This window comes from Patella vulgata, chromosome 8, assembly GCF_932274485.2.
Source record: "Patella vulgata chromosome 8, xgPatVulg1.2, whole genome shotgun sequence".
NCBI lineage: Eukaryota > Metazoa > Mollusca > Gastropoda > Patellidae > Patella > Patella vulgata.
The window spans coordinates 1437441-1465262 of NC_065886.2; the positions used below are offsets into that span (position 1 = coordinate 1437441).

At 35.5% G+C, this 27822-nt stretch overlaps 2 long non-coding RNA genes across 4 annotated transcripts; both read right to left on the minus strand.

Moving 5' to 3' along the window:
- Positions 1-220: 220 nt before the first annotated feature.
- LOC126830422 (uncharacterized) lies at positions 221-27542 on the minus strand. Of its 2 annotated transcripts, XR_007683840.2 has the most exons (8): positions 27443-27542; positions 25353-25433; positions 24137-24442; positions 7048-7146; positions 6142-6228; positions 5617-5715; positions 3252-3301; positions 221-2006 (listed from the first exon to the last, which is right to left on the minus strand). It is a non-coding gene; the product is annotated as an uncharacterized LOC126830422 (long non-coding RNA). The 2 variants fall into 2 exon arrangements; XR_007683842.2 differs by lacking the exon at positions 7048-7146.
- On the minus strand, positions 12322-17103 carry LOC130014000 (uncharacterized). Of its 2 annotated transcripts, none has more exons than XR_008788976.1 (4): positions 16288-17103; positions 15403-15472; positions 14528-14690; positions 12322-12568 (listed from the first exon to the last, which is right to left on the minus strand). It is a non-coding gene; the product is annotated as an uncharacterized LOC130014000 (long non-coding RNA). The 2 variants fall into 2 exon arrangements; XR_008788975.1 differs by lacking the exon at positions 16288-17103 and adding an exon at positions 15889-15990.
- Positions 27543-27822: the final 280 nt, after the last annotated feature.

Here is a 27822-nt window from a genome sequence, read left to right on the forward strand (position 1 = left end):
TACAATACACCACACGTCTGCTACCAGCAATTATACATGTCATGTATCTTTTACTGACCGTACAACACAACATGTATCTCTTATCGCGTACAATACACAACATGTAACTCTTAGTCCGTACAATACACCACATGTATCTGCTACTGACACTTATACTAGTCCGGGATCACCATCAGACAGAAGAATTTATAAGACAAAGTTTTCGATTGTACTAAACTTTATTGTCTTTTATTTACAGTTTCACTATTCTAGTATCCAGTATGTTGGGTAATTATTGATTAAATTGTTCAATAACTAAACAATGTAAAAAAAAATATTTTTGTTTAGAAAATATTCTGACTAATAGAGTATAATATCATACTCAATGTAACTGTCAAACTCAGCAAGATCTTCAAAGTTCTAACGCCTCTTAAAATATCATTGTTCAATTCTTCTCTTTATGTTGATTATAAATCATTTACGAAATTAAACAACGCAAAAAGAAATTAAACAAAACTCTCGATCCACTTTTCGGTGGATCACTAAAAGGTTAAAAAGGCACAAATTATTAACAAATTTCACACGAACGAATATTCATTAATTTAATAAAGCAATTTTTTAATATTTTGTACTTTTGATAAAACTTCTCGTGTATCTTGTAAACAATCGTTTTTGTTTCAAAAAAAAGGAATCGAAAGCTTTTGAGAAGAGCAATCAAACATATTTTGGTTGTAAATTATTTTTTTTTCAGAAGCAACATTTTAACGGGAGTTTCCGAAGAACAAAACATTAAAATTTGTTGCAGACCTGAAGACAACAAATAGACAATTTGACCCCATTCATTCGTGAAAGCGGGCAGAAGAAACAATAGCAAATATAATCTGGGCAAATTCTTTAATGGCTTCCATAACCTTCATCAGAAACATCATAATTATACAATATCATTGAAAATTAGAACTTAATACAAATAATTACAAATTACAAGTTTTTTATACAAATAAAATTCCCCAGCCCAGTCAATGAGAACTGAGAGAATATATGGAAACAGGTATATGGTGACATTGGTCATTCTATAAAGAATTATGGGTTTGTAAATGACTCCCCAAATGTAGTCATAGTATATGTAATTTATTGGAGAAATCCGTATCGATATAACTCTTAACGGCCTCACCGATAACCGGTGCCTTTAATGGTATCTTTCCGAATGCCAATTCTACTAAGCCACGTTCCATCACCTCGTCTAAAAGAATGGCCCTTTATTTTAGAATGTGGTATTCCAGAAAATGACCGAAATCCTTTATAAGTCAAACATCTGCTATGGTCAACAATAAATAGGTAACCTAAGCGATCGACTGAGTTTGTCCTATCAAGGAAAGTATCGAAAGCTTTTGCAGGACATAAGGGATTATCTATTAGAGGTAAATAGATCGTAATACATTGTATTCTTTCTCGAAACTCCACAGTCTCTGTGTATTGCAGACTTAAGAGATAGTCCCATGACCATAACAATAAATCATTTCTACGTAAATCCTTATTTGGATCAAAGGTAGATGCCACAGTCACATTGCCTGGGAGAAGTAATCCAAAGAAAGCAGTTAACAGTTAAGCATGCGCACCAGAAAGCGTGATCAGAGACATCGTCAAAACTTAAAACACACTAAATCTTATATAATATATCTGGTGTGATAACATCGAATGGAATCTGAGCTAATCCCAGTTCCCTCTTAACACCTATTAACAACAATCGCCTTGTATATAATCGGAAAAAAACAGATAACTTATGTACATGCGGTAGAATATTTAGATATTGCTGAACCGTGGCATACTTGAAATGCTTAACTAACAAAATATGTTACATATAACTGGAGAGTTCGTGAATCAACGGGAACCGCGCATTTTTCGAAAAGCTGACAAAACTTTAAATAACATTTTGAGATGTGTACGATAAGTTACTGCCGTACTCGTAGACCAAGTTTTATTCTTTAACTCTGCAGTCTGCTGTGTCATATATTCCTCGGTTACACCACCTATAGAAAATAAATTTCAAAGTCATGTGACTACACAGTTCGAGAATATTAAATGGATGAAACTGTAATGACGGTAAGAGAGAATAAATCACGGGTAGCTTGTTTATATCATGGAGTCGTGAACAAGTGTCCGCTACAACATTATTGACTCCGGGCAAGAATTTGGCTTGAAGTTGACGGATGAATTCTTAATGAGCGGTAGGCGAAGGACAAGTCCACTTTTGCCAAAAAACAGCCTTTGGTTATTGCAGTACTCACAGGTGCACTATGTTGTGACATAATTATTTAATGATTTGCCGAAAGGTCGACTATCGTCGTGAATAAGCCGAACTATGGTCGATGATTTAGGAATTGCTCCCAATGAACTGATGATCAAATGTTTCTGCTGGTTGATTAAGTAGTTACCATTATCAATTTCACATTTAATTTGGTCCTCGTCTAACACCGTTTACAGGACCTATAATTATTAGTTTATACTAGCACCAATGACGACGCCGAGTCAACATCAATAATACGGAAGCCATCTCGAACACCTTCCGAAATATATTCACGATTAAAGTCATTTTTGGGTAAAGGTTTTCCCAAGCTGCAAAGTTGAGTAAACCAGAAGCGATATCGGCCTTTGACTCGACGCTGACAAAGGGCCATATAGCACCGGTCAGCATATCATAAAGTTGAGCATGGGGTCGGCCTTGTACCGTATTTTGTGTTACAGGGTCAGTGGCCTGAAGTTGACAGATCGCTTCCTTTTCTCGTTCTATTTCACGTCGTAAGTGTACTTTCTTACGTTCAAGACGAATCTGTGCCAATTGCTGTTCAAGATTCAAAAATTCTGTTTTGGCGACAGTGTCCTTAACATTAATTGTAGTGACATTAACATGTGCAGGTATCCCGGCCTTCTGATTGTGAGACTGGTCAATCGCGGCATTGTTGACAACACAGTTTTCATCAGTCCCGGCGATAAAATGAAGCTTATCTACAGAATTTTCGTTGCCGAAACTGTTGTCGGAGTCAGGGAGTTCTAACAAAACTGTAGTTTTTGTTGTTTTCCTCTTAGAAGCCTTGCTAGCCATTTTAAAGATAATTTTGCAGAATGCCGTCAACAACGCGACCTGCGTTGGATGCACCACGTCAATACGGAGGGGGGGGGGCAGCTCCTTAAAACCAAAATATGGTGCATTCGGTAGTACTCATTCATAACCTAAATATATTTTAATATCTTAAAATAACAATTTAAAGACCAACCTATGGCGTTTCGGAGTTATCTAATCCATCGTGTACTTTATTGTAACAAACTGTAAAAATAGAATTAATTATGTCGTCGATCAGTAGTGTTGTTTCATTATACATAAAAATTCCCGAAAAATGAAAATGCGGAATTAAATTCAAAGTTTAAAACAATATGTCTGACATTTATCCAACTAAAACGATGATGAAAATCACGTGTTTGATCTTTCAGTTTACTTTTTAGATTCTTGAAAAAAAACCAAACAGATCCAGACACAAAACAATAGAACCATTTAATTTTAATAATTCACTTACACGTGGGAGGAAACCGTACCCAGAGTTAACCCACAAGGTGAAACATTCGATCCTACTCCTTGTCGTGTATAAGCTTGGAAACGACATTACAGCATATAATGACAGACCTTATTTTCTAAAGCACATGCATTGTACCATTCTATATACCCCCCCGATGATCCTGTTATATCACAGTCTTGAACTTGTCAGGACCTTTTAATAAAACCACCACCACCAGCTGTATTAAAGTGTTAAGTCTATAAAACCCAGCTGTAAATCTTCCATCCAAATCGTTATCCTGTATCATCACATTCGTAACATTCCATCAGATTTAATGTACAACCTATAACTGGTGATAAAATTCACGCTGATGCGCCCAATGGACATTTTTACTAGAGTTTTAATAAATTTAATAGAGAAGAGGAGAACTGTCCTTATTCTAGACTTAGTTTATATACTATTCAAAAAAAGTAGGGGATATTTGATTTTGGGGGCATAATACTAAAAGATGCAAATGACTACGAAAAAAGTCACTATAGAACCTAACAGAAGAAACATTTCCAGTTACATGTGACGCCCAAACGCACCAATAGCTACCGCATGGAATGCAGGTGATGCTTGGGATCATCATGGGGGTCCAACCCAAGATTTGAACGACTCTGACTTTGAATGTTACAGTCATTGTGGCATTGAATTCCAGGGTGGAAACATCAGTTTAATTGTTTTAGTGACCAGAAAACAAATTTTGATATGCGTCGGCTTACCCAAAATGAAAGGTTACGTGCCCTTGGCATGCTACAGATCGGCACAACACAGGCGGTTGTGGCGCGGACGATGAATGTTTCTCAGTCTGTCATAAGCAGGCTATGGTCCAGATACCGTGATACACAATCTGTACAGGACAGACCACGCTCAGGTCGACCAAGGGCGACAACTCAAGCCCAGGATCGATTTATCCGTACCTTGGCCTTGAGTGTCGTGTCATCACAGCAAATCAGATCAGCGCTCGTCTTCAAACAGACACTGGTGTGAGAGTGAGTGGCCAGACGATTCGGAATCGACTGCATAGGGGTCACCTTCGCGCCCGACGTCCTCGCGTGATCCCTTGTTTGAGAGATCATCACATTCAGGCAAGACGTCGTTGGTGTAGGGATCGTCAACACTGGGATAATCGACGCTGGAGCAATGTGATGTTTTCAGATGAGTCAAGGTTCACTGTTGATTTTTTGGACAGACGTAGGAGGGTGTGGCGTCGTCGAAACGAGCGCTTCCAAGACGTTAACGTCATCAGACATGATCGATTTGGGGGTGGTTCTGTTATGGTGTGGGGAGGCATCACTGTTGCTGGAAGAACGGCTTTACATGTTGTTGCAGGGCGTGTTACAGGCCAGTACTACCGGGACAACATCTTGGCAGTCCATGTTGTGCCGTTCGCACGACGTCATGGCCGCCGTTTTGGCCGCCGTTTCATCTTCCAGGATGACAACGCAAGATGTCACAGGGCCAGGATCGTTACAGGTTACCTCCAACAACAGAACATCACCACATTACCTTGGCCAGCACTGAGTCCCGACCTCTCCCCCATCGAGCATGTCTGGGACATGCTTGGACAGAGGTTACGTCAACGTCAACAACGTCCTGCCAATGTCCAAGAACTTGCTGCTGCGTTGCAACAGGAATGGGACAATCTGGACCAAAATGACCTTAGACGTCTCATTAGGAGTATGCCACGTCGGATCAATGCTTGTTTGGCAAACAGAGGAGGATTTACCCGTTACTGACTTGGTTGTGATGCTGTGGTAACTTTGCTGTTTGACCCCGGGTATCATTTTACCCTTATAATGGTCAGTCTGTGCCTTACTTAGTCTAACGATCATTTGGAATAAATCGATGAATGTGAACTTCATTTCATTTTGTCATTTGTTTCTTCGTCAGTTTCATTAGGTGACTTTAATAACACTTAAAAATCAAATATCCCCTACTTTTTTTGAATAGTATAGTTACAATGGAAATGGGGAGATAACTCTGCAAGTTAAAACAATACCATAAAAATGGTCATTCAAAACAGTACAATAAAACAGCTACTTACATATACAAGCGAGTCTAACAACAGCGGCTGTTACTGCCCATACTGTGGACATACAGCCAATACTGATACACACCATACCAGCAACTGATACGTTATTAACTAAAAATAAACACAAGAATTGGTACTATTAATACAGTCAACTATACCGCCAGCTGCTGGGCCATAATCTAAAAATACAACAGATATTGTTTAATAATAGGGGAGGGCTAGAGAAAGAAAGGCCATTTTCGGTTTTAACACATAGGTCAAACATTACTTTTATAGTTTGCTTGTTTATAAGAGTCTTTAGGCAGACACGAGTTATGGAATACAATTGAACTATATGTTAGTACCGAAATACAATTGAACTATATGTTAGTACCAAAATACAATTGAACTATATGTAAGTACCGAAATACAATTGAACTATATGTAAGTACCGAAATACAATTGAACTATATGTTAGTACCTCTCTCTCTCTCTCTCTCTCTCTGTCTCTGTCTCTCTCTCTCTCATATGTTCATGGTAAAGGTTTTTAATACTTACTGCACGCTCCATATGTTCCGCCACCAAGAATCCCAGAAGCAACAGCATGAGTAACAAAGACTGCAATCTTTATTTTGGTAGTCAGACCTGTGAATTGTGACAATAAAATCATTACCATGGAAATTGTCGAAATAGGACAATATATAAATTTCAAGCAGTCTGGGTGATCACTTTTGTTGTAAAAGCATTCACAAGATTGTGCCAAGAACAATAACTCTAGCAGTAATTTATCAATAATCTATTTGTCTTTATATAAACAATCAATCAATCAAGTCTGAATAAATAATGGATGATGAACAGGGAGACGATAATATTGAACAATATTTCAATCTAGTTGTATAAGGATATCTTGCCAGGTAAATGAAACATACGCCTCCAGCAGTCCGCTATAAGTAATCCTCTTTAGTTAAATAAACAGTAAAATCTTTGTATAATATTTCTGTCGCTTTCACAAAATTCTATGATATAAACAAGAGCAATAATTCTGACAGTAATTAACAGAAATAGTTGAAATTCAATACATTTCTGTAAAGTGCTTAAATTATTCTAAAAAGTGAAACAATGACCATAACTCAAGAATTAATTGAAGGAAATTGTAGAAATTTGAAAAAGGTAATGTGGTCTGTAGAATGTGGGCGTATAGAAATAAACACTGGAACTCCTTATTATCCAGAATTTTGATAATAGATGCCGACATCAAATCTCAATAAACATCACCATAGCAACATATATACCTGCCAAATTATGTTGTGGAAATCACTGATGGGTCGAATGGTCTAGAATGCCTTTATTTGGCCCTTTACAGGAGACCTTCAGATGAGGTTTTATTAGAGATTAAAATATTAAATATTATCATTCCTATATTTTGCCTTTTAAAGGAAATTAAAATATTAAATATTATCATACCTATATTTATAAAATAAATTATAAACGCGGATGCACCAACGCCAACAATGAAATCACAGATAAATGACAAACCACCTGCCAAATTGCAATCTCGAGTCGCTTAAAATAAAAATAAAAATAGATAATAAAAGAATTAGATATATGCTGATATCCCCAACCTCAATTCCCAAAATAAATAAATGACACTCAGACATGTATGTTCACACAATGTATATATTGAAAGTTGAACCCGTAGTAGTGTTAATATAGAAAAAATAAAGGTTAAAAATGCTTAAAGAAAGTATTATTGTTTAATTGTCTACATGTTTCGCCTGAGCTTGTCACGACATACAATAACAATAACAATGACGTGACGTCATGGAAGAATATACATACAATAATGTAATAATAATGAAGTAGATAATATAGCATACTATTGTAATTATTTTGGAATGTTTAATTTGGGATTAAATTGGTCAATAAAATATTGTTCCTTCAATCCCATTTTCATGGGATCTGAATACGGCATCTTAAAGAAAGTGTATATTTTGAATTCGCCTTTACCGCAGATATCAAGGGGCTGACTTAAAGGGATCTTCCTTAAATTTGGTCCCCTGATATGTTGTCTATGAACCGTTAGTCTGTTTTGTAACTTGTTAGTGCAACCGATCGATGTACAGTTCGGTACAGCCACCGAACTGTAAGTTGCTTTACAGTTCATATTTTCATTGACAGGTAATAAATATCTACACGTGCCGCAATTATCCCTTCCACATTTTACAACTTCCTTAATTGGACTGAGGGATTCAAATTTAGCCCTAGTTAACAGTGATTTAAGGTTTTTAGATTGTCTTTTTGAAGGGATAATTTTAACGGGGAATAATTCTGCAAACAAACAAAAAAATTCTGGCAAGTGGTTTACCAGATTTTATCTCTGCACTGTTAGAAAAAATCTGGTAAATTTACATGAAAATTACTGGCAGCAAAAGTTGCCAGTAAAATTCCTGTTAATAAACATTCATCTGTAATGTTACAGAGTTTCTGTAATTTGACTTTGGTTGTAAATATACCTGAAAACAGTAAATAGAAAATAACTATGAGTTTGTTTTTTAACTTTGGACTGTAAATTCACCACAGCACAGTAAATGGATGATTACAGTAAGTTTGTCTTTTAACTTCCATATGTAAATTTACCTAAAAGCAGTAAATTAAAAATTACAGACAAATGTTATATAACACACTGACTGTAACATCGGTTTACAGTTTCTGGTTAAAAAACAAATCAACTGTAATCATAAATTTACCACTAACCTGTAAAAATAACCCCCAGTATTTTTTTTTTTTTTTACCACTTTATGGTAAAATTATACAAAGTGAAATAAATGATTAGATACTGTAACTATACTGGCAATTTTTGCTGCATATAAATGGCATTGTTGATTTACAGATTCCTTCATTTATCTCCAATTTGCATTTTAAATCCAAAGTATAAGAACAAAACATTTAGTTTTAAAAAATCTTTTATTGACATATTTAAAAAAAAACAAAACAAATTGAAAACAGATATTTTTCTGTTCATAAAAAGAATAAATAAAATTAACAAACTGCATACAAAGTTATCTGTGCAACAATATTCTATGGCAGGCATTTCTATAAGGGATACGATAAACAAATAATGAAGGATATTTCTAAAGTAGAGCATTATGCAGATTTTACAAGCAGCTACTTCAAGCAATGATATAAATCTTGCAATTAAATTTCACGGATTTGCACAATAAATTTTGATTTGAATATGACTATGCCTTATTCAAACTAAAATAATGAAAATGGTGAATGTACCCCTCAAATGGATTTTGTTTGCTAATGGCGCTCAAAGAATGGACTTCACATTAATTTGAACAGATACAAACGATACTTCAGCTTACTGTGCAGTTTTCCAGTTATTCAAACAATTAAAATAACAGTACTATATTCATATACATACATATCTTTCATAATTAGTCACTGGTTAAAAAGAGGCGTTTTCACAGAAACCTTCAATAACTTTGTCGAGTTTGGGGAAAATGTGGAATTGGGGATGTAGGAAAGATGTTTGCTTATGACCAGATTTAATTGGTTGCAGGGTTGGGACAAGAAAAAAAAACAACTGAATACCACTAATTGTACAACTATGATTCTAGTTTTGCCCTAAATTGCAATCTTTTAACAAAACGATTTTAGACTATATACAAAATGTTCTTGTTGTAGACGTGCAATACTAAAAAATTGTAAGCAATACTAAAAAGTTTATATTCATTACAAACATGTCATAAATACATATACACTGTACCTTCACTTACATTATTTAAGTCCTTTGGAAACTGGTTTAACTAAGTATAAACTTTTTAGAATATGTTCAATTATGTTTCACGACCAAATTTAGTGTATAAGTAAAATACATTCATAAAGTCTACGAATGAATCATTTGATCAAACGGATATCCTTTTAATGCAACAAGCTTTGTCTCTTCTATTATAAATGGATTCAAAGGAAATGGGTTGGGCAATTCTTTTGACAAAACCAGACGAAATTTTGCAACATTCTCAAAATCCAACTTGTACAAACCTAATTCTGACCTGTATGAATTACATATTTTGCATACAAAAGATGGATTACTATTTAATAGTAAACATATTTCTACTTGACCAAAAACAAGAAATTCGGTATTAACAACATCTATTATTAACAACATTCCCTTTTTGATAGGGGTGCCGTTGACAATAAAATAATCTACCATATGCACAACAGAAGTATTATCATACCTTTCCTTAATACAATACTGAATATTTACATCCAACATATCCATTTTTATATCCATTAAATTGTCATATAAGAGATCAGGTGTAAACAAGTTTCCTGCCAAACAATATGCTTGAAGAAGCTGGTGTTTCTCTGACAAAGTTTTTGTTACATTTATGAAATTCTTTGTGCTTCTAATGCATCTCTTAAAAAATGTGTGCTTGCTTTCAAAACGCATTGTCCAAACATGCAAAAGTGGACCAAATTGAGTGATTAACCATGGGTAATGATTAAAATAATGGTGCTTGGGCCTTAAACTAACATTTGGAAACAAAGATTTTCTTAATTCAATGTATTCATCTATTAAATTTTTCACTATAGCGATTTGATTGATGGAAATCCTGTATGAACAAAGATATTCTGTAATATTTCTTAAAAGCAAAACAGCTTGCCACAAATTGTCTTCGGGATCAGAAATGAAGTCTCTTAACAGAATAGGAAGGATTCTTAATAATGTCCAGTTTTGTATGGCATGTCCTTTAAGGCTAGTAATGTCTGCTTTTAGTAAAGGTGGACGATTACCACTTTCTGCAGCTTTCAATTTTAATGACTGTATTTCAAAATTTATATCTTTCAAATGAAACCACTTTCGCTTGCTTATCATTTCTTTGAGAAATAATGCTATATCGTACTTGACAACACCTTCGAACAAGTCATGCCCTAGACAGATTGGTAACCCTGGATTGCACACGTGAAAGCCTTCAAGTGAATGAAATGAACAATTAGATTTTATACCCGTAACATGCAGAAGATCTGAATTATTCAAAGTTGACAGTGCATTATTGTACGAAGAAAGATCTCTTAATTGTATGGAATGAATGGATAATGGATCATTTTGAAATTCTTGCTTGGTAATATTACAATATCTACAAAAATATTCAGCATTACCAAAATTTGCTACAAATCCACCCAAAATGTGACTTCCTAAATTATCCCCTAAAATGCATATAACATTAGCTTTTCTAAAACATCCATTTACTTCCACTCCATTTATTGACAATTCTTCAATATCCCTTAATAAAGGTTCTATTACTTTGTTACCAAAATATTCAAAATCGATTTCCCTACATAAAATTGCTAATTGGAAAGAATCAATAGTACTTCTGTTATGACCAAAAATATCTGCAATTGTATAGTAAAATGCCAAAATCTTGTGTTTCTTCTTAGCAGAGCCTAAAGGGTTAACTATTTCAAAAGCATCCTGATAGAGTATGATTTTCAGAGCAGATGGATTATTTTTAAAATAAGAATTGCTTTTGAAAACTTCGCCATCTAAAATATCACAGAATTCACCAACACCAGATAATGGCATACTTGTAGGATCACTTATATGATCTGTTATATTTTCATTTGTCAATAAAGTTTGCAAAGTCTTTTTTACAGAAACATAACTAAATGAGCATAATTTATTAGAAGCATTCAATCCCAAATTTATTTCAACAGGTTCAACAAAGCTAAAGTTTTGTTTGATGTACTTCATTCGTCTGTAATCAGAACCAAATAAATTATGCTCATCATTTGACATTAAGTTACCTAGTGCATCAACTTCAAAAACAGACTGAATTAAATCATTAGCTGTATTTTCAGAACACATCTTTGATTCTAGTACACATTTCCTTAATTTAGACTTGATCATTTCTTGTGATAAAGAATGCAAATGTGAAAAATCTGTTCTAATGGTATCTATGGTACTAACAGGCACTAAGTGCACACTTTCAAGCTTTAAAAAGAAAAGTGCAAGACTCTTTTTGAACCCGGCAATGTCCACCACAGGTTCTAAGGATAGATCACTTTCTGAATTTAATTCATCTTCGATGTTCATATGCCCCTCATTATGAAGTGTCAAACCCGATTCAGTCCGATCAGATGGTTTAACACAGATGGAATTTGGAAACAACGAATGCTTACGTGAAATGTGAGCAGTAAATGAAGATTGTACTGTATAGGCTTTACTACAGTTCTCAAATGGACATGGTACAGGTTCTCGACCAGTTATGTGATGTTTTACATGCAACACCAGTTCTTTCTGGTCCCAAAATATTTTGTTACATTCAGGTATGGACCAAATGTTCTTTGAACTACTAATATCAAGCTGAGATTGAGAAGGGGATGGCATTTCTTTCCATAAATGATAACGCGTCATATGAGATTTCAGTGAGTTAAATCTAACAAAGTCTTTGTTGCATTTTGGATGACAGCATGGAAATATTATATTCTTTACATTTCTGTGAAGTTGATAATGAGATAAATAGCTCCGGATAGAGGGCAATTTAAATGCACAATATTTACATTCAAAGTGCATAATAATATGAATTACAATGTACAGCTATTTGAAAATAAAAATTGAAAGGAATCCAACAAAAAAAAAGCTGTGAACAAAAGCAGTTTACTTTTCATGACATATTCCTTGTTCATTCTAATTTTATCAAATAACAATTATGAAAAATTAAAAGGATATTAAACATATTCAGACTGGAATACCTTATATATGTATTTTCAACCGCAAACTACATGTATAAGCGTATAGACAAGACACTAAAGATTTGTTTTCTGTCTATAGAAAGAAATTCAGTCACCAATTTGCTGCTGCTCTGTGAAAGTGCGCAGTTCATTAGCAAGCTGCAAAACCTTGGGATTTACGCTGTGTTTCTTCGATTTTTTTTTAGATTTCGTTCCTTGAACAGTGTTCATGCCCATAAAAGCCCTGAAATGTTAAAATAAATACTGGTAATGATAAAGAGATTGGTGTTGAATAGTAATAAATTCACATGTTTGCACTTCCACGTCCAGGTAGTCAAAAGAAAAGAGAGAAATGGGGTTTAACGTCCACTCAATACAAACTAGGTCATTTCGGGAATAACATATAGTTCAATTTTATTTCAATAATTCTCTTGCGTGTAGGGGTCTTTGGCAGGGGGAGGAAACTGGAGGACCTGGAGAAAACCCACGAGGTTGGACAGACGACCCTACTCCTTGTCACATGCAACTGGGGAATTGAAACCACGCCAGTTAACTCAATGACAGACCTTATGATACAGCGCGCATGTGCTAACCATTCACCCACCCCCATAGTCAAAAGAAGGTACAGGGTATATACATGGTAAATCCATCAACACAACAGCTTATTATCCAGGTTTCTGATTACAAAAGATACACAGTCACGCAAAGAATAACCAGAGGCTGCCAGAAAGGATACGCCCACATGGATAGAGAACAAGCTAAAAACAAAAACAATTTTTTGTATAATCAGGGACCATAATCCAGAAAGTTGTGGTCTGAAATGTGCAAATATCAAAAGGGACTGAGATTTTTGGAATATAAAGATATGTTTTAAGTTCATCAAAATTGGATAGAAAATGTGACCTCTAGAGGGTCCATAACGTTTGAATTACAATTTTAATACAAAGAGCAGCCATTTTGTGATATAATCAAACGTATTTTTTAAATCGGATAATAATTGTGACCTCCAGAGGGAGCACAAGCTAAAAAAAGCGACCTTGATATGCCATATTTTTACACTATTTGCGTACAAGCAGCGGCCATTCTGTATGGCAGTTTTGGTCTGATGTTCACAAAATTCGAACTCAACCTTCATTACGGTGTAACTGTGATATACTAAAACGTTTCCTTAAATCGGATAAAAAGTGTGACCTCTGGAGGGACCACAAGCCAAAAATACTATATTTCGTACAATCAGGGGCCATACTTCAGGAATCACATGTAAATCAGCACATTATATCCTTAAGTTAATGTATAAAAGTATGTTCTGTCTATGCTACAAAAATTTTAACAACAGTAAGTAACTGCAGAAAGCTTGCTCAGAAAATCAAGAAAATAGACTGATCCACAAGTAATGTCTATAAGAATGTATACAGGACAAAGTTTTATCAATGTATCAGCTTGTAGGCTCAACTTTTGAAGGTGTATTATATTATCACTTATGTCTAATTTGATTATTAATTTCAATTTTTTTTTCAAATTTTAAAATAAAAAATTGTTTAAAATTTAAGAAGCTTCCTGTTAATTTTCTTTTTTTTTTGGAATCAATTGATCAGTGGGGGGTTAAAACATTACTTAACAACTATGGCATACAAAGGTTGGCTGCTCCAGTAAAGTTTTATCAACCCACTTCTAAATTTATTCAATAGAAGATAAACTACTACAGAGCTTGTGAACTAGTTTAATGTCAAATTATTTTTTTTTTTTCAAAACAACAAGCCAATAGTGAGGCCGAGGTCCAGGTTCACTCCTTCAATACATATCTTTGTTGCCACTACGAAAATTTTTAATGGGATACATAACAGGACTTGCAGTATCAAAAGTTTATGACATCACAGATGACATTTATCTAGATGTGCACCATGCATGCAGTGGGCTACTGTTACATTTATTAAAATGAATGTCCATTGTTAATACACAATTTTATTTGTGAACTGAAATTGAATGCACACTAAACAAATGTTACAGCGACATGTAAAAAGTAAGAGGGTTTAAAAGTCTTCTTTTCTACACCTACATGTCCTGGCTAATGAACACCATCATCCCTAGTGTGTTATGAAAGAAATTTGGCCTGGGCAGTGCAATGGTTGTGACAATGTATCCACCTACTCTTCTTTTATTTACAACTTCTGTTAATGTATATTTCATGAGAGTTAGAAATTACCTTTGTAAGAATTCAAGAGTAGCTGTTGCTGAATCTAAATATTCTAAGTTAAGAATATAGTAGAGGCTGAATAAAATGCACAAGGCTTCCTCAAAAAGAACACAGACACAAACAGATGTGTTTTCAATAATAATATGGTATATAGTTGAAGTGTACAAATTTCCTGAAAATAAAAACATTCCAAAGTTAACTTAAAGATACATTATGGAAGATTATATCGAGAGCTGACAGTTTTCACTGTAACTGTTAAAAACTAATTAATGTAAAGGGAATATGTTGAAAATTTCAGTCAAATTGCTTAAATCTAAGCTGAGAAAACCTTATTTTAAAATCTCTGGTGCCTCGACTGTTATTGTTAGTGCTGTCATGATTATCAGTCTCTATCATCAATTTTTACAGTTAATCATCAATGGGCATTGAACAGGAGATCGGATTGAAATCCTATGAAAATCTGACACATAAGATGGCATTGATAGTTGATTATGGTCTTTTCATGTTAATGAATATCTAATTAATAGTTTATGTAACATTTCAAGCCTAAAGAAAGACCTGCAATAGGCAGATTTGGCTCTTGCATGACGTATATTTAATGAAATGCACAGTTTACCTTCATGAGATCATTTTTGTGTCACACCCAGACACAAATGAACAACATTGATACTAGTAGTTGGGTACATGAAATACAACTTTATAAATTCTTCGTATATATTAGAAGCGTGTGCACTGAGAAATGAAAGCTGGAATAAGCTAGACATCCAAATTTAAAATGGCTACTGCGATGTTATTCTTGCACAACAATATTGGATGTTTTCAGTTTTCACCCTGGCTATCAAATGCTCTTTAAACCCAACGTACATGTATTTTTATTCACTTACCAACCACAGCTATTATAGGAGATCCCGTCTTTCGAATCACAGATTCAATTTCTCTGGTATCTGTGGACGACTTCATAAAAAAAAACCAACACATAAATAGGACTTAAGACATAAAAGAGTTCCTATCTTCAAAAATATTTTCATCGCTGCCAATCATGCACACAAATAAATTAACACTATGAAAGCATATTTTATTTTAATTTGTTTTAACTTTTTATGTAGAATTTGACAACTTAAAGAGTGACCTCTTAAAACCTTTAGCCAAATCAAAATTTTATTAGCCAATTCAGAAACTTGTAGTCAAATACCATATATCAATTTTATTCAGTCATACGAGAAAAACCCAGTCGCAGGCCTCATCACATCAATCAAGTAACAAATGACATTGTCTGTCGCAGTCAGCAACTTTCTAGAAAAAGTCATATATGTCGTTTCGTTCATAATATGCTTCGCGGATGAAGGTAGAAAAAATGAATTTATCCTTACATGTATTTTCCGTTCGGGTAAATAACTATAAGTAGTAATTATTATAATGTGAAAGTTTGCTGTTGAGACAAGAGAATAAAAACAATTGCAGCTTGGCAGAAGTAAACAAAGCAGCGCAACAAAAATGTGACGTAACTCTGTTTGAAAGTTAACAAGTTTTGAGACTTGATCTTTCAGTCGTTTTAATGCGTAACCATTCACTAACTTGACACTTCTAAGATTGAGACTTAGACTAGAGTCAATTAATGTGCTAGACAATTTCAAGTTTATAATTTACAGATGTACGAAATTACACTCTCTAAAAGTTATTTGCCAAAACTTTCGCCACTATCATCGTTATGGCCACTGGCGACTTGGCGAATGTTTGAGGCGGTCACTGCTTATAAACATTACACTTACCGAATAAAACTCTACTAGTCCAGTTTCTTTAAAATACTCAAGCAACAAAAGAGCTATACCATCCGTTTCAGGGCTGTCAGTGCCGGTTTCCTGCTTAAATTTATCGATATCTCTAAATATTTGCTCCATGGCAGCTGTACCTTTTGATGATGCTTGACGGTGTCGCAAGTATTTAACACACGATTTTCTTTGATTTTTGGATGTAATTAAGAACTCGGTCTCTATATCAACTCCAGTCAATTTTTCAAAGTGACCGAAGGAATATTTACTGAATAGAAATGGCCAGCGATGTCTTATTTCAGGAATGGAAAATTCATCATTAATGTCTTTTCTCTGCAAACTGTAAGTTTCTTCCATAAATTGTTTAATTTTACTCTCGTCTTGTTCTCCTTTAACTTTGCGACTTTCTTCATTCAGCCATTTTATCTTTTCTTCGAGTCCATCAACATTGTGAATTTCAGGCTTCCAATTAACGCACCCATAGTAAGGCTTTTTGGGTTTTGAGCCACTGCTAGTATCAGAAGATGAGGAATTGCTAGAGGATACTGTGGATGTGGGTGGTTTCTTTCTTTTTAAATTGTTCACCCGCTCTCTCACTTGGTTTATTAAACTTGTACATCCACATCCTATTATTGCGCCATTGATATTGTCACTAAGAGATGTTTTATATTTGTCTACTAGCTTAGAACATATCAACACAATATCTTTAGCGGTGGGTTTATTACATTGATGTAAAACTTCGTCCACCAAGATTCTGATAACTGCCTTTCGATCACTTGGACTCGGCCGACGTTCTTTTTGGCAGCACTTGATAAAGTTTCTTGGAAATTTTTCCCATGGAATCTCAAAATTGTGTGCCCATTCCACGTCTTCTCGAAAGGATGAGCATTGGCTGAGCAAAATGTTGTCTGAACTTGTATCACTATTGCTGCAACTGGAGCTACTTGTGTTAAATGGGGTAGGTGACACCAAAATGGGAGAATCCAAATCTGGTGCTGAATAAGAAAAAATGTTAAAATTAAAATATATCTTAAACCTTATGCAGGACGTTACTGCACAATGGGCATTGATAATCGAAAGCAACCAAGATCTTAGGAATATAAACATAAATTTTAAGTTGCATCAAATTCAGATAATTATGACCTAAAAAGGGTACACAAAGGTGGTATGGTATTACATGCTTTTATACTATTTACAGTAAGGGGAACAGTCATTTTCAGTCTGAATGCTCTGACATTTGACAAAATGGAAACTCAACAACATTTATGGCGTAACAGTGATATTTTTTAACAGTTTTCTAAATCAAATAACAAGTGATTGCCATGCAAGATATGCCTATACTTTGCTAGAGACGGAGGAGACTGACAGAGTAAAAGATAGGTTGCCAGGCAACGAAACATACACCCACAGTAGCTAAGTCGTCCGGGCAGTCAACGAGTGTTGTCGCATATTTTTGGTCAGTAATCTGATTACAAGTAATAACCCATGAAATAATTATCAGAAAACATTAGAATTCGTTTTGATTGTTTCAAGGGCCACAACTCTGGCAGTAACTATTGGAAATCGCTGAAAATCAATAGGAACTCATGATCCAAAAACACTGTGTATAAATTTAAAGTCAATCGGATATTAACTTTAGCCTCTAGAGTGTCAACAAGATTTTTCAAAGTGATCAAGGGCCAGAATTCTGGCAGTAATTATCGCCGAAAAATAGGCTTCTTCGTCTCATGATCTTAAACACTGTGTATAAATTTAAAGTCAATCGGTCATCAACTTTAGCCTCTAGAGCGTCCACAAGATATTTAAGTGATCAAGGGCCATAACTCTAGCAGTAATTATCGGAAATCGTTGTATCATGACCTGTCCTTAAACCCTGTGTATAAATCTAAAGTCAATTGGATATTAACTTCAGCCTCTAGAGCGACAACAAGATATTTCAACCTGATCAATTGCCATAACTCTGGCAGTAATTATCAGAAATTACTAGGCTTCTTTGTCTTATGACCTTAAACACTGCGTATAAATTTGTATAAATTTGAAGTCAATCGGATATTAACTTTAGCCTCTAGAGTGTCCACAAGCAATTGTGGTTGCTAGAACGACTGATGGATCGGGCCACAATATGCGACATTTCGATGTGGACATATATATATAAAAGCAAAATTTAGCAAAATCTGCCAAAATTCAGCATGTTACTGTCTGATATGCGACAATATCAAAAGGAACCAAGATCTTGGGAGATATAAATATTTATTTCAAGTTTCATCAAAATCAGATAATTATTGTGACCTCTGGTGGGTCCACACACTAAACACCTGTTTTTTTGCACAATCAGGGGCCTTAATTCAGGAAGTTACCGGTACGGCCCTATTTCTTGTATCAAAAGGAACCAAGATCTTTGGGATATAAATATATATTTCAAGCTTAGCATAATAATAGTAACACGGTATTACTGGCTGGGATGACCAAGACATCGATTTTCCAGATGTTTACATTGGAGGCACATGAAACGAACGTTTTACTGGCTAATGTATGTCAATTACAGTAAAATAATGATCTAAAAGGCTTGTTTTTAAATTTTTGATAGATTATTATTCATTAATGTTAGAATAATAAGCATTTTGAGGGTCTGATACAGAATTTGTTACATGTACCTAGATATAACTTTTGTGAGGCAAATTCATTTCTTATTGAGTACCATTTGCAACACATCATATAAATTATAATCCAATCAATCGTTCAGCTGGACATTTCCACATTCAATAGTGAACTATTAGTGTACAATGTAAGATTAATTAAAATTTATAACAAAGTATTTAACTCATTTACCATAAAACTTAGTAAATATATTCAATGTTTAATTGTCACGTGTATCTTGCTTATGCTTCCAGGCACAAAGTTTCGAGGGGTGAATTAAGAAGTCATACAAATGTTAATTATGTGTATTCATTATAAAAATTGCTGAAAACAAAAGCAATTTCCAGGAAATTGTGATGCAGTATTTATTATTTTTCATACAGACCGAAACATTTAATCCAAATGATGTTTGGGTTTGGTATGTACTCCATACAAAAAGATAGGGGTAGATGGCTGAATGGTTAGCACATACACGTTGTATCATAAGGTCTGTTATTGAGTCAACTAGCGTGGTTTTGATTCCCCAGTTGTACATGACATGCACTAGAGGGTCGCCTGTCCAACCTTGTGGGTTTTCTTCAGGTCCTCCGGTTTCCTGCCACTGCTAAAGACCCCTACGCGCAAGTGAATTATTGAAATAAAATTGAACTATATGTTAGTCCTGAAATGACTAGTTTGTATTGAGTGGAGGTTAAACCCCATTTCTCTCTCCATTTGACTAAGGATGTAAGTGGTCACTTGGTTAACCAGTCACGGTTCGGTTGCACTGTTGAACCGGTTCAAAAAATTACTAATATTCGATTTTCGTTTTCATACGATACCTGACCTTTAACCCTGGAATGATAGCCACAACATTGTTTTCTTCCACTTGTCATTTCTTATAAGCCTCTGGGAAGTTAATGACTTCAAATTCCCCCCCCCCCCGCTCTAAGTTTTGACATTTGTATATGTTATAGCCCTCGCTGCCAAGCATTAAATTGCCTCAACTGATTGACAAATTAATTGTTTTACAGTATTAACCTCATCACTCCATAAACAAAGTCTCAAAATGAAACAAGTATGATGTGATGAAATTATATTAAAATAGTGAAATGAAATGAAATGGGGTTTAACGTCCTACTGTTCTGCTCCTAACCTGGGCTAATGAAGACGGGCTACGGCCTACTCTTATATCGAATTCCAACTGCCAAGGGATCTTTTATTTGCAGGACAATGTGTACAGCTGTCCTTGTCAGGCCCTCTATCCTGCATCACTGACAAGGGGAAACCACGCTGGAAAATCTGGATGAACTTTCTCGGCCAATGCAGGGATCGAACACCCTGACCTCCAAGCTAGCGAGCCAGCGTCTTACCCACTTAGCCACGTGATCCCATAGCAAAAAATAGAGATAATAGTAAAATTGTTTATATTATCACTCGAGCACGCGATGCTGTGCCGATGGGGTCAAAGTTGACATACGGGTCACTGGTACCATACGATACAGCATGGCTTACAATGTGACAGAAACATATGTAGTAAATTCTTTTGAATTAGCTGATTTTGTATTTAAAAATCCAAAGGTATGCTTTCAAATATTGATTTCATAACTAATCTTTTGAAGTATTAGTGAAGCTTTTTTTTTTTTTTTTTTAAAAATATCAACATGATGAATCTTCAGTCATTTATTGCTTCTAGCCCAATTACAATAATTCACAATCAAATTTTTTCAAAAATCCCAATTTTTTCCCCCAGACTCACCTAAATTTCGCTTCATCTTATGCCTGAGTTCGTAAATTTGTGCGTTACCCTTTCAATGAAGTCAGCCAAATCGGTTAGAAGACAGAGGCGTATTTTTAAACAGTGTTTTGTGTCGCTCATTTTGTGTAAGCAAGGTCTTATTTTCTCACTAAGATGTTCAGTTACATTTGTCAGGCGTTCACAGGAACTGACAGGCGACCATTTAGCAGTAAAAAGTTGCACAGTAGAATTGACTGGGAAGCCAAACTTTTTCGCCAAGGATTCAATAACACGTACAGGGCGAGTGTAATGTGATCTCAGAGCTGAACTAGAATTCAATAGGACAGTTCCTAAACGTACAGGGCGAGTTATGAGACTTAATACGTTCAGAGCTGAACTACTGAAGTCCCTGCATGACGGCTACGACATAATACATCATCATCAATAACATCTTGATGTAAATATAATGATTGTATCTTATTATACCGTAATATTAACATCTCTAAATAATCTCACTGTAATACATACCTGTTTTAGGATGTACACAAACATACAGCTTCATGCCCCAGGAACCTTCTGGCGGGTGCAACCTACCATCCACATGCCGAATTCCGCGGAATGTTCCGGTGATGGGATTCCTATACTTCAATCCACATGCTGTGGGAAACTGTGCCGAGAGAGTCGATAAAAACAATGTGCCGTCTTCCTCACTGGGGATTTCTATCGGTTCACCCCATTCGTGCTCCACTACCTGAATATATTGACTCATTTCGTAAAATAAACAGCGAGCAATTTGCTTCTAATTTTTTTTACATACCAGTAATAATGGCTAATGGCACGCCGAGGAAAAACCAACGCTCGAAATGGCGGGAAGTTAAAGTGACCCCTGGGAGTGAAGGGAGATAACTGTAATGCAAAGGCCTTAAACCATATTTTCCACAACCTTGTTCCATTTCACATTGATCATCGGTGAATATTCGGTAGGGGCCTTCGCGATACCTCTGTGAAACAGATTGGTCTCATTTATCTCAATTTTCAAATGTTTGTCCGTTTGTAGTAGCGTTGCCGGGAATTTGCATTTAAAAAGCGGGAGGTGGCGAGTCTGGCCTTTAAATGGCGCACTAACGATACGTGTTCGCTTCAGGGTAAAGCCAGTAATTTGAGTTTGAGTAAAGGGACACGGTGCCCGAGAGAATGTTGAACATTTGCTTCCTTTGTTTATCACTCTTTTCATAATTTGATAGCAAATATTGGGTTGATGAATAGAATATACTATAGTTCTTCTAACACATAAATGGGTAAATTGCCGTGGCCTTGTTTCTGAACCCCTTAACGGAGAAGTGGTACTAGATGTTCATGCGTGGATAAATGGTTGAAAGTGACGCAATAACTTCATCCCTGCTCTATTTCGGGGTTAACCTTGGAGTATACATACATTTCTTAATGATTAACACCGTAGACTATAAAATGTATATAGCATGCAAGCTATAGGAAAAGATATAGGCCTAACGGTTTCAAGGGTAGTCAAGACCACCAAACTAGCCGTAGAACAAAGATGGGGTAGAGCGTTATTTTATGCTAGCCTACTTACTTGTTAAAAGGAATGGACAAGAACAGCCAGGGCATTTCAAACGTTCCGAGACGTTTCGAGAGAAACCCGGATAAATAAGACTTGCTAAAAATACTTTACCGTTTATTGTAAAAAAGAAATGAAACTTGCTAAAAATACATAATATTGGTAAAAAAAAAAATGCGTTAACTGCTGTAATTTTACTTATATTTCAAACCTATAAGTAAATTTGCAAAATAATGTGAATAAACGTAAAATATGTAAAATTACATGCTTGCTTGGTTATTTTTAGTTCAGTTTTGAAATATTACACATGTAAGAATGTATTTTTACCAGATTTTGAATGTGTCTTTGAGTTCATTGTAAAAAAACATGTGAAACTCGGTAAACATACACGAACCTCAGTAAAAATACACCAGACTTGATAAAAGTACTATATTTTTGAAAATATACCGACAAATAAGGTACAAAAACTACTTGTACTACTGTAATTTTACAAAAATTTCTAACAGTGTGTATATTCTCTGTTTAAAAATAAAAACAGAATAAAATTAACATAAAAAAATATTCTGGTAAACCAGTTGCCAGAACTTTTTCTTGTTTCTAACAGATTTTTTTTTTTTGCAGTTACAAGCTTGAAACGATGATTTCGTTGTCTAAATCTGACAATCAATGAAGTTGGGTTTAACAACTTATGTCCGCAGCAACTGGACTAATGAAGAGGTGTCCTATGCCATAAAGATGAAGGGCTTTAATTGGAGAGTGGTATTGCAATGATTAACAACCCACTCCTTAAATGACCTGTAAATACCACACCATTAAATATGTGGCAATGAACATGCAGAATATTTCACAAAATAAGTTTCTTTTAAACTTTCGGAAATGTTAATAACTGTCCCGAGATCAACATCATCAACGGGCCGCTGGGATGCAGCAGGGGCCTTCGTCAGTCAGACGGCAAGTGCAAGTTACTTCAATTGTTAAGTTTGTAAAGCTAATTAAGTAAAGCAAAATGTTTGAATGTTAATTGTTCTAAGCTATGTAAAAGATAATATTTTTGAACAAATTACCGGGGGTATGACAGTTCTTGAAATCCAGATAGGTACAGACAATTTTAATCTGACTCTTAGTGGAAGGCAGGTGATTCGCAATTGACACTTTAGTATGAGGATGGCACCACACTAAGAAACACCCATATGACAAGCCCATGCAGATACAATCCCTATAGATACATCATAAATGCACAGACATTGCTAGTAAAGCAAGAGACGTACGATTAACTGAATTGATCCCGGAGCCTGGTAAATCCTTTTAGAACAGTATATATGTTGAATAAACCAATTTTGAGGGGTACTATGGGTGACTCCTTCAGCCACTGGCGAAATTTAAGAATTGGGTTTCTGGGGTCTCCTTACCCAGCCATTCATCACTAGCATCCCAAACCTTCCGCACCTTCCATGTTGAACAAAATCCACCTAATTTTTACAGTGGTGGTATTTACTGTCGAGCATTGGCTGAACGTACGTACGTTGTTGATATATCTGGTATTGCTGACGGAAGCTCAATCATGCCATTTTCTTACAAACTTTGGACGAGGAAGGCAAGCTTCATGTGGCCTCTCTTTGCCTGCGCCATTGCAGCAGTAACTGACTTTACACTACCCATATTTAGTCTAATTCCGCGAGATGAGAGGTTTCAAAAACAAAAAATTCATAATATATCGTGTAATAACTGTGAAAAACTGAAATCCGATATAGACATTTATTTGTATTTTCACGGATGACATCTTGGAATTAATCGACTTTTTCTCAAGTTTGCTTTCTGAATGATGCTGACTTAGTCTAGTTTTTCTGGGGCTCACAAATAGTGAAGCTGAAAATAATTATATGTGTTTTGTGTTTATAGAATATAATATATTAACTTACTATAGAATCCTAGAGTTACAGGAGGACTGATGTAAAAGATATCTCCACAGGTCCAGTTACCAGTATCAGTTGATGTAACATTAGTTATATTAAGATACAGTGTTCTGTTGTTACCATTGATACAACCACATGTATATCTGGTATTAGGTGATGATGGTTGACAACCAGAAATTGTACAGGCTAAGTCACTACCCTTCTTAAACTGTACAGATGAACGTAAATCACCACCAGATATTTGACATGTAAATCTATAATCTTCACCTTTAATACCATATGGTGCTGATCCTGATAAACTGTATGTTTGACCTGTAACAGAAGTAAGAGACATGTAAATCTATAATCCCCTCCTCTAATAACATATGGTGCTGATCCTGATAAACTGTATGTTTGACCTGTAACAGAAGTAAGGGACATGTAAATCTATAATCATCTCCTCTAATACCATATGATGCTGATCCTGATAAACTGTATGTTTGACCTGTAACAGAAGTAAGAGACATGTAAATCTATAATCTTCTCTTCTAATACCATATGATGCTGATCCTGATAAACTGTATGTTTGTCCTGTAAACATAGAAAGGAGGGGGTACATGCTTCATTTATTTGAGACAGGGTTCCGTCCTCGTCAATCCGTGCCTATGTTAAATGTCAAAAGACAACGAAACATGCATCATCACTGGTCGTAGTGGTTATTCACCATTACCAGTTTCATCAGTTAATTTAAACATGTAATTTCTGCAACAAAAGTTAACTTAGGCCATTTATATTATTTGTTTGATTATTGTCCTTATTAGATTAAACACGTCATCGTACATTGATCGACATAGACGTACGAGTCCTGTGTGATCAGGATTCTGACCACTGGTCGTAGTGGTTGATCAATAGAAATGAAATGCTCCACAAAATCCAGTTTGCTGTCAGCTGTCACGGTCATTATTTTGAAATATAGACTGTCGCAAACTTGTTTTCATACTATTCCAGTCCGCGAGTACAGCAACTTGAAACCAGTCCTATACAGCCTCATTCGTGTTGTCTTGTCACCGAGTCACCGAAATCGCACCTTACACCTACCCGGAAGTTGGAGGAGGGGGCATGAATTAAGTTCAGGGAATCAGGGATGTTATGATATAACCGAGTACATGCCAAACAGAGATTCATCGATGTCTATAATAGTATATTGCTAACGTTAAAATAAAATAGAGATAAAAACAGTTACCTTGCATATATATAATATGTACAGCCAGTAACATAACTATAATATAATTATACATGTATCTATCCATGGTCGACATTTTACCTGTAACAGATAGAGACCAGAAAAATTGTAATGGGTGTTTAACTGTTATATAAGGTTTATATTATTGTTGTAAGGTTTATATGAATAGTGTAAGTATATACAATATATATATTGTGTAAGTATATACAATATAGTCTCAGTACCATAACTATAATATTATAATACATGAACCTACTGTTATATATATAGATCAGGAAGGTTTGTATTTAACTGTTGTATAAGGTTTATATAATTGAGTAGTTATTGTACAGTCAGTGATATAACTATACTATTATAATACATGAGTCTACTGGTCTAGTGTTATTATATAGACCAATAGATTTATACGGTTGGGTATATCTGGTAGATATAGTATATATATCTACACGAGGAAGAGAGGGGACGTTAGTAGTAGTAGAGGTGATTGTGAAATAGGGTTTGTCTTCCTATTGTCTGTATGAAGATGGTCAAGCAGTGTGCTATGAGAGAAATGGTATCCGGATAGCGACGCTAGAGCAAATGTTTTCATGTCCACATGTCAAGGGTTCTTTTACGTGCACGCACTAAAATGTACACGGGAATCAGTTTTTCATCCCACCCGAATGACTACACGCTGTCCCTTACCAGGCTAACTGTCCTGAATCACCGACAGGGGGAAACGAGGCCGGAAAATCCTGGGTAACTTTATCTATAGGAATATCCTGAATGCCATACCCTACATGAATTGAGTCACAATCAGTGTCAATGTTGAATGAAATGAAATGGGGCTTAACGTCCAACTGTGTCAATGTTAGCCGTTGTGGGTCTGTGGAATATGAAAAAGATATGTAGAAACAGCGCCGACAACACAAAATTTTCTATCTGAGATATAAAAAGTAATATTGTATGTTATGGTGGGTCATCCCACTATATACGATCACGATACTATCTAACGCGGGACACATACTAGGCGAATTTCTGCCGAATCAATTGCTGCCGGATTCCAGCTTAATTCATTCGCCCGATTGAGTAGCCACTCTTGACGAATTCTCCGTATCACGTTTCACGTGAATCACTTGATTAAACATGGAAACGACAATAGCTGCAGAGGTGGGATTTATTTTAATTTTACGCTGTAGGAAGTGTGAGAGCACGAGGTGTGAGAAGGAGGCGTGATAAAGGAGGTGTGAGAAGGAGGCGTGAGAAGGAGGTGTGAAAAGGAGGCGTGAGAAGGAGGGGGGTGAGAAGGGGTCGTGAGAAGGGGTCGTGAGAAGGAGGCGTCTGAAGGATGCGTGAGAAGGAGGTGTGAGAAAGGAGGCGTGAGAAAGGAGGCGTGAGAAGGAGGTGTGAGAAGGAGGGGTGAAAAGGAGGCGTGGAAAAGAGGCGTGAGTTAGGAGTAAGAATATGAGTGAAATGAGTTACATTAAAAAGAGATCATATACTCTTTAAAATTGGTTTCGTGTAAAATCCTCTCCTTGTCTGTGAAGATGACATGACAGTAAGACAGGCATGGCATACTGGACTTTGTCTTTTCCTAATTCTGATATATTGTGTCTAGATTTAGAACACTGCTAAATTCATCTAAGTTTCATATTATTTTACTGACTGATAATGTTTATATTGATAACATCTTATACCAATAGATATCCTGATGATTTACAGACAGTTTTAAACCAATTTCACACGTAACATCTCTATCAGAGTACAAGGAAATAAACTCCAAAACCATGTTCACAGAAATCCTTGATATTTCACCTTATATTTAAAGGCTCGGGTTGAACTTAATTAAAGGCAAATGAACTGGATTCAACCTTTCGGCTATCATGCCCCAACTCCAAAACCATGTGCTGGGAAATCCGCGCTATTTTGCCTTATATTTAAAGTCTCGCATTGAACTTAAATCAACTACTAATGGATGCATGTTAAGAATATGGATCGACCAAGATTGGTTTGCACAGTACGTATACACATAAATTATAGGGTATGTGGCTCACTATGCAAGAAAATCGACGCATAAAATATATAATGTGAACTAATCAATAGGTACATACCAGGCACTACTGTTAATTCTTGAACCCAAATGGAATCCATATTCCCCGCAGTGTTTCGTTTCATTAGACTTAATCTCTCTAAACACTGTCGTAATAAAAGCTAATTTCTATTGCAAATTATATGACTGGAAAATAGATCGATTAACAATCAATACATAACTAGGTAACAATATCAACCGGGTTTAAACAGAGCTCCAAAAACGTTTACATCACGTTACATCATGACTCGCGAAATTTATTACGTCCAACTTACCAGTGCATCACAGAATATTGCATAAAACCTAAAAACCTAATTGTGTGACAAACGATGCTAAAAGGTAAAACAATACTGTTTTGAGACGAACGATATTTTCACCGTTTTTAATACATTAAATCACTGT